Source organism: Nansenia antarctica (genome assembly GCF_963989245.1).
Source record: "Nansenia antarctica genome assembly, chromosome: 1".
Taxonomy (NCBI): Eukaryota; Metazoa; Chordata; class Actinopteri; order Argentiniformes; family Microstomatidae; genus Nansenia; species Nansenia antarctica.
In genome coordinates, this window is record NC_137674.1 from 84843086 (window position 1) to 84852484 (window position 9399).

General features: G+C 42.6%; 1 pseudogene across 1 annotated transcript; it reads right to left on the reverse strand.

Moving 5' to 3' along the window:
- Positions 1–431: 431 nt before the first annotated feature.
- LOC308153491 (E3 ubiquitin-protein ligase TRIM21-like) lies at positions 432–2651 on the reverse strand (annotated as a pseudogene). Its single transcript has 2 exons — positions 1413–2651; positions 432–820 (listed from the first exon to the last, which is right to left on the reverse strand). The product of its transcript is annotated as an E3 ubiquitin-protein ligase TRIM21-like (transcript).
- Positions 2652–9399: the final 6748 nt, after the last annotated feature.

Genomic DNA, 9399 nt, shown 5'->3' on the forward strand with positions numbered 1-9399 from the left:
CATCTCTAGCAGATACACTGATAGCACAAATTATATGATTTTAACAAAAGATAACCCGATAAAAATGTCTCTGTGTGGGGAAATATACCATGGTAAATGGACTGCACTTATATAGCGCCTTTTTTGCTGCTCCAAAGCGCTTTACAACAGCCTCTCATTCACCCATTCACACACACATTCACACACCAATGGCGGCAAGCTGCCATGCAAGGCGCTTGCCCGCTCACTGGGAGCAATTTTGGGGTTCAGTGTCTTGCCCAAGGACACTTCGACATGTGGCCAGCCGGGGCTCGAACCACCGATCTGCCAACCTTGTGATCATTAGGCGGCGACTCTACCTCCTGCGCCATAACCTTCCCTAATGAGTGACAACAGATAAAGATAATTCTAAATGCTTATTTTACTGCTTGGTTAGAATTAAAGGTTGCGAATCAATCTGTGTGATTGACAGGTGATATGATCAGAGGGGCAGAGTTTTTACCGCCATCATTCAGGCCAGGGCTAAATAATGGATAGAGTTTCTCAGTGAAGGTGCAGCCAGTGAAAGAGTAGATCAGAGACCTGGCCTCCACATCAGAAAAGGAGACCTGGCCCTCCTCATAATCCACAAACACCCCCACCTTCTGGGGCTCCTCTCTCAGGGACAGGAGGACAGCAGGGACAGCATTAGCCTTGTACTCATTTCCATTCCTCAACCTTACAGTCCAGTATCCATCCTCAGGGCTCATTGTGATACCCCCCTTCCTGTCGATGGACTCTCTGGCCACTCCTATATCCCACTTAGTCTTCTCCTTCACCTCCACTTCATAGTAAAACCTCCCTGAGGAGATTCAGATTCAGATTCATTTATTTATTCAAGGGACAGTGCATATTAATAAAACAAAAATAAATTGTAAATACGCCAGAGTTAGCCCGAAAGCTAGTTTTCATCCGCAGTCCCTATGCCATGATGTTGTATACGGCTCCCTGGAGGAAAAAAGTACATTTAAAAGATAAAATATAGGTAGACCTAGGCACAAAAAAGTAGACAGGACAAGCATTTAGCTTAAGGGCATAACATAGGGGGTTAAAAGAGCATACATTAATCATAGGCGCTTAAAAGGAGGGTACATATAAGCAGAGGGTTAAAAGAGCATACATTAATCATAGGCGGTTAAAGGGAGGGTACATATTCGGTAAGCAGACTAAAAGCAAGCAACATATACGCACGGTAAGCAGACTAAAAACAAGCACACAGACTGTACAGGTAAGACATGTTAGGCGGTACACAGACAGGCGGTACACATGACATACAGGTATAGGACAGGACATTTCAATGTTGGCAGGTGTGTGTGTTGATCATCCACTGTTTTAGGTGCTTTCGAAATGATTTAAAGGTGCCTAATTCTTTAAGGTGCCCTGGAGAAAGAAACTCTCCTTTCCTAAAACACAGGCGCCACTAGAGAACCTCTCTGTGTTATCGGGGAGATTCTTTCTCATGTCTCCACGTCTAACTTGTTTCCCATCCGCAGACAGAATGAGATTGGGATTTGCTATATCAGGGTCCAGAGTCACGTCCACTGCATACTGCTGACTTCTCTTCAGCTTGACTTCAGGCAGTTTCTCCATCTCTGTATTCAGTATCTCCTCCAGCTCAGACAGAACTCTCCTCACAGACTCAACATTCAGATCACTGTGAACACTGATCTCAGACCAGTCCTTGGTGTGTGGAGGGGTGGACAGGAATGGGATGCTCTGGAGGAGGTGGAGGTGGTCCTCAGTGTGTGAGAGCTGCTCCAGCTCAGTGCTTCTCCTCTTTAGCTCAGTGATTTCCTGCTCCAGCTCTTTAATCAGCCTTTCAGCCCGCCTCTCTGCTGCTTTCTGCTTCTCCTCAATCACGTCAAGGAGCTCAGCCTGGCTTCTCTTCATGGAGTCCACCAGAGCAGTGAAGACCTGTACGCTGTCTGCTTTCTCTTTCTCTGCAACTTTCCTACTAAGATCTTCTGAGTGTTTGATCTCTGAAACCTTCTTCAGTCGCTCCTGGATCATCTGTTGAACATCTGCCGCTGTCTTCCTCAGATGAGCCTTCCTCCACACTCTTCCTCCAGAGGGATGGTGTCATGGGTCTTGTGGTCGGTCTCAGTGCAGAACTGACACACACACGTTTGGTCAGTCCGACAGAACAGCTCCAGGGGTCTCTCATGCTTCTTACACATCCTGTCTTCCAGGTTCTCCACAGGGTCGATCAGCTTGTGTCTCTTTAAGGCTGCGACTCTCTGATGAGGCTCCAGGTGAGTCTCACAGTAAGAGGTCAGACACACCAGGCAGGACTTCAGAGCCTTGAGCTTCGTCCCAGTGCAGATGTCACAGGACACTTCTCTAGGTTTGACAGGTGTGTCTGGGGCTGGGCTGCTGGTTGCCTTCACTTCAACTGACTTCCTAAACTGAGCGGCCATCTCAGAGATGAAAGTATTGACAAAGAGATCTGGCCTCTTACCAAATGCTTTTTTACACATTGGACACTGACACATGTGATTGCTGTCCCAGTACGTTCTGATACAGACCATGCAGAAGTTGTGTCCACATGGAATAAAGACAGGGTTAGTGAACACATCCAGACAGACAGAACACAGGAACTGCTCCTCGGACAGGAGACTGCTGGAGGAAGCCATATCTAGAGAGACCAGAGTTGACACCATAAAGCATTTCCTGGAATCAACCAGATCGTAGTTTCAGGTATGGAGCTGTCAAGACTGTCTTATGAGATTATACAGCAACCAATAATGATAACATTATTCTATATCACATAGAAAATAGTCCTTCAACCAAATCAAGACATTTTACATACTGAACTGTCTATAAACTCTGGGAGAGAGCGTGAACACTAGAACAATACTGTATCTTGACTTGTCCATGTAAGCCTCTCAACTCACCTGTGTGATTCTGTAAGAGTGTGGACGCTGTCTCTCAGGTAAAGTGAAATTACGTCTTTGTTTTGAGCGCCAGTGCGCGGTTTATGCGCGTGCACGCGGAAAAAAATCGTGCACGCGGAAAAAAAATCGCGCGAAAGAGGACCCCCCGCCACTAATGTGAAAAATCCTGGAGGAAACACTGCGGTGCCCCACCCAAAATGTTTAGCACCAGCCGCCACTGGTTTGTAGTGATTTATACATGTATAGCGCAGGTTTATTCTTCATTGAAAAAGTGGTGAAGTCAAATATGCGTCTAAATATATCTAGGCTTACCTTCGGTAATGTCTTTCTTTAGATTAGATTAGATTATATTAGATTGTTAAATTATATTAGATTGGATGAGATTAGGTTAGATTATATTAGATTGTTATGTTAGATTTGATTCGATTCAAATGTATTGTCATTGCAGAGTAGGCTACAAGTACCAGACAACGAAATGCAGTTTAGCATCCAACCAGAAGAGCAAATAATGACAGTGCAAAACATGATATTGTAGACAAAATAGGATATGTAGGCCTACAGTTATGAAGTGAAAAATACAGTAAGATAGTACATAGGATATGTACAGTTAAGAAGTGATAATTACAGTATGGTAAGTAGGTAATGGGTATATACAAGAGATGGATAACAGTAAGCTATGTACAGTTAAGATAGCTATGTACAGTAGGGTGTATACAGCTACATTTGAGGCTAATATAAAAACATATTATAATATCTGCCTGGAGGGACTCAATGGTAGGGAGTTTGGTACCGATGGTTTTCACCACCCATTGCAGGGCCTTCCAGTCAGACAGTGCAGTTGCCATACCACACTGTGATGCGGTTGGTTGAAGGTAGGTAGTTTGAAGTAGTAGGTAGGTTGTAGTAGTAGTAGGTAGGTAGGTAGGTTGAAGGTAGGTAGTTGACCAATCCTATTTGACTATGTTGACTCCTCAAACGGCCGTCCTGATTGGGTATCGATAATAACCGGCTAACATCATGACTGCCACCTGTGCACTTTGCCGTTGACATTGAATTGAACATGGCTCACTGTTGTGTTCATACAATAGGCTTACACTGCACTATAATAGGATGACCCTAGAGAGCGCTGTTGCGTTACGTGAGACGTACTATGTATGAAGAGAAGAAGAAGGTAGTTCCGCGCTGAGTGAAGAAGAGAAATAAAGTACGCTGTCTGTTCCTATACTACTGTGTGTGTGGTGGCCTGGGAAAACCCGTCGGATGTCGCTGGCGTTCGTTTGTGGCAAAGAGCAAAAATAGATGGAAATGTCCTATTTCGGCGATTTTGATATTATGTGGTATTCTAGTACTTTGAACTCCATACTACATTATGGTGAATAAACATTTTAAGAAAACAAAAGAGAAAGTACTTATTTTTATGTTTTTGTGGTGGGTAGTTTGCTAGCGAAACAACGTCACGTTGAACGTGTCTCATTCTCAGTTAAGCAACGCACGCACACATGAGCGAAAGGAGAGACGATACTTCCACCTGTGTTATTGCCAGTTTACTGATGCTCACAATAAGCATAAAGTAATAACATCTTAACTAGAAGACACACAAATGGATCTGTCCCTCGCATACCGACGAGGCGAGCAGACTACCACCGCATCACAAGCAGACTAACGAGACCGGCCGATCTGCATAGGCTCCTCCCCCGACCCGGAGGAGAAAGGGGTCGGGGGCAGCATGGGGGCAGCATTTCTCACCTTTCACTTTTTTTGACATGATACATTAAAATCCTCATAACTTTTTAAAATAAAGGGCTATCTCAGTCATTCAACCAGTTATGAATAGCTGAGAACTTCTAATTTATGGAAATATTAAAAAATGAAAATGTTAAAATGCCACCATGTGAAGGGTTTTCCCAGGCCACCACACCCACACAACAAAGTGGCGACGAGAGTAGTAGTGAAGAAGAGGAGATGGCTTTACTTTCCTTGCAACCTCCTGCCGCGTTCCTGGAGTGCCCAGATGAACCGAAGATAGCATTTGATGCGTGGATAAGGTTGTTTGACAACTACTTGCTAGCTATCGGGGGGGCAAGACTTTGCCGTCGAGAGGAAGAGAGCCCTGATCATTCACTGCTTAGGAACAGAAGGACAACGAATCTACAGCACCTTGCCACTCGCTACTGATGACTACACTGGAACTGTGAGTGCTTTGAGGAAATACTTCTCTCCGAAAGTGAATGTTGTCGCCGAAAGGTACCGTTTTCGGCAACGAGCACAAGCTGTCGGTGAGTCCACGGATCACTATGTTGCAGCCCTGCGCGAGCTCGTTAAACAATGTGGGTTTGGCGCCATGCAGGATGAACTGCTGCGCGATCAGATTGTAGAGAAGACAAACGGGGTCATCCCTATGTTCCCCGGGTCCTATGTTCCCCGGGTCCTATGTTCCCCGGTTTCTTAGCAAAAAAAAAAAAAAGGGTTCTATGTTCCCCTCTTCCGAAAACTTCCTAAAAAGGGTTCTATGTTCCCCGCTTCCGAAAAAGGGTTCTATGTTCCCCGCTTCCGTATATTCCCCGCCTGCCGTTGTGTCAAGCGACCCCAGGTGTCGTTATGTAGTACTGCATTATTTTTTTATTTTTTTTATTTTTTAAACAACATACACAAATACATAATTATACTTTTTTTTTTTTTTTTTTAAACAACATACACAAATACATAATCATACTGTGGATTACTATGTGTACAACATTATTATATGAACAAAATGATTATATGTACAAAACCTTTTGTAGGTAGGACACTATTGGACCTCGGCCCAAATCTAGTACTGAACCTGACCCCCCATGCTAAACCATTTGGAAGTACAGTATACTAGGACTCCAATTCAGACACACTGGGGGGCTGTCACAAATCTACTAACTCTAATCAGCCTGGTCTCACACGGCAGACGTCAGAATTCGACGTTGATGGACAAACGTCGAATTCTGACGTGACATTTGCATCCAAACGTCGAATTCCGACGTGACATTTGCATCCAAACGTCGAATTCCGACGTGACATTGGGGTAGCTCGTTCTGATAGCACAGGGGTGCGTGCACCTGTTATGTGCGCCTGTCAGGGCTTCTCTCGGGATTATTCCATTTTGAATTGGAAACCCTATGGTTACCCTAACCCTAACCCTAACCTTAACCCTAACCCTAAATGTGGCCTAACTAATTAATGCAAGTGCAATTCAAAATGGAATAATTAATAACTGTGATTTACCGTGGGTTAGGATAACAATTAAAACGTGTCCGGATAGGGGAGAGGACAGGGAATCCAAAACCATTTGAATGGTGTCGATCCTACACTCCTATCACCGTCGACACAGCAAGGAGCGAATTCCCGGGTAGAAATATTCTCTCGCCCCGCTGTCAGCGGGAGTTTCATCCAGGAAGCGGTTCTCTGAGCAGCAGCGGTGGGGGGGGGGGGGCGTCTCTTACGGCCGAATATCTCTGCGTCACAATGGGTTATAATTCCAATACATATGCTTAATATGCTCTATTCATACATTAATCTGCTCTATTCATACATTAATCTGCTCTATTCAGACATTAATCTGCTCTATGTATACATTAATCTGCTCTATTCATACATTAATCTGCTCTATTCAGACATTAATCTGCTCTATTCATACATTAATCTGCTCTATTCAGACATTAATCTGCTCTATTCATACATTAATCTGCTCTATTCATACATGAATCTGCTCTATGTATACATTATCTGCTCTATTCAGACATTAATCTGCTCTATTCAGACATTAATCTGCTCTATTCATACATTAATCTGCTCTATTCAGACATTAATCTGCTCTATTCAGACATTAATCTGCTCTATTCATACATTAATCTGCTCTATTCAGACATTAATCTGCTCTATTCAGACATTAATCTGCTCTATTCAGACATTAATCTGCTCTATTCATACATTAATCTGCTCTATTCATACATTAATCTGCTCTATTCATACATTAATCTGCTCTATTCAGACATTAATCTGCTCTATTCAGACATTAATCTGCTCTATTCAGACATTAATCTGCTCTATTCAGACATTAATCTGCTCTATTCATACATTAATCTGCTCTATTCATACATTAATCTGCTCTATTCAGACATTAATCTGCTCTATTCAGACATTAATCTGCTCTATTCATACATTAATCTGCTCTATTCATACATTAATCTGCTCTATTCATACATTAATCTGCTCTATTCATACATTAATCTGCTCTATTCAGACTTTTTAGTTGATCTACAATATGTCTTTGTATTCATGTTATAATGTTCATTATCACTTTGTTTAAAGCCTGATATTGGCCATCGATTGCTACTGTCTGGATATATTGTTTGAATAAAAACACCTGAGGAAACTCTTTGTTTTGTCACAGTTGTATCCATGATGCACTTTCTTTAATCCATGCATACAATTTCAAATTTTGGGCCGCTACCCACACGTTTAGCTGTGTTGCTCATATCCACAAATGCATGATCCTTACAAGTCATACCTCGTTGTAAAAGTGACTAATCAGGCTCTCTCCATGATCTCCATGATCACAATAGCATGCTGAACACTCTAAAAATTGAATGGAGTCTCAGTCATGTACCGTTAACGAGATAGAATATGAAAAGCATATTTATGGTACCTCGTAAAACGCTCATCAGGGGGGGGGGGACCCGTCGCTTATGGACGAATATCTCAGCGTCACAATGGGTTATAATTCCAAACTAAATGTTCCCATGATAACAATAGCATGCTAAACAAACTGAACTTTGAATGGAGTCATAGTCATGTACCGTTAACGAGATATAATACGAAAAGCATATTTTTCAATGTCGCTCAAAACCGCACAGCAGGGGGGGGGGCGTCGCTTATGGACGAATATCTCAGGGTCACAATGGGTTATAATTCCAAACTAAATGTCTCCATGATCACAATAGCATGCTAAACAAACTGAACTTTGAATGGAGTCATAGTCATGTACCGTTAACGTGATATAATACGAAAAGCATATTTTTCAATGTCGCTCAAAACCGCACAGCAGGGGGGGGGGCGTCGCTTATGGACAAATATCTCAGGGTCACAATGGGTTATAATTCCAAACTAAATTTTTCCATGATCACAATAGCATGCTAAACAAACTGAACTTTGAATGGAGTCATAGTCATGTACCGTTAACGAGATATAATACGAAAAGCATATTTTTCAATGTCGCTCAAAACCGCACAGCAGGGGGGGGGCCCGTCGCTTATGGACGAATATCTCAGGGTCACAACGGGTTATAATTCCAAACTAAATGTCTCCATGATCATAATAGCATGCTAAGCAAACTGAACTTTGAATGGAGTCATAGTCATGTACCGTTAACGAGATATAATACGAAAAGCATATTTTTCAATGTCGCTCAAAACCGCACAGCAGGGGGGGGGGCGTCGCTTATGGACGAATATCTCAGGGTCACAATGGGTTATAATTCCAAACTAAATGTCTCCATGATCACAATAGCATGCTAAACAAACTGAACTTTGAATGGAGTCATAGTCATGTACCGTTAACGAGATATAATACGAAAAGCATATTTTTCAATGTCGCTCAAAACCGCACAGCAGGGTTTTCGATTTCGAAGACGTCACTCACTGTGCTACGGAAACTGGCTAGTTACTTAGGGATTATATTATGGGATATGTGACACTGTAACCTAGAGACACACTGCGCTGTTACGTGACGTCCTGCCAATGGGATGTACAGTATTGTCCCATAGGTTGGCATTTTGATGCTTGGTCTTGGAAACAAACACCATGTTTGCACAAACATAGTTTTTTTGTTGTTGTTGTTGGTTGCAATAAAAGCCTATATTTTGGATTGATATCTCTACTGTATTTATTTGATTTCGTTTGACAAAAATATAGAAAAAATATTTAATACTGTGTATATATATATATATCACTGGTGTTCTTTTAGGAATATAAGATTTTCAATTCCATCTCGAAAATGATCTATCTAGGGAGTTATATAAAATGCTGAGACAATACTATGACATTCATTGTGTTCTTCATTATTTCCAAGTCATCTTAAGACCCCCCCCCCCCCAAAAAAAAAAAGAAAAAAAAAAAAGAGTCAAACTCTCATGCAGTACCACATAACGACACATGAGGTCGCTTGACACAACGACAGGCGGGGAACATAGGACCCTTTTTCGGAAGCGGGGAACATAGAACCCTTTTTCGGAAGCGGGGAACATAGAACCCTTTTTCGGAAGTGGGGAACCGGGGAACATAGGACCCGGGGAACATAGGACCCGGGGAACATAGGCATGCTCCCAGACAAACAATCCGCGCATACGTGAAAGACTGTTAATGGAAGAGACTCTGACATTGGACAGAACTCTGGATGTAGCGAGGCGCACTGAAGCTGCCATAGCTGACGCCAAAGCCATTGCTGACACTAGGGATGTGGC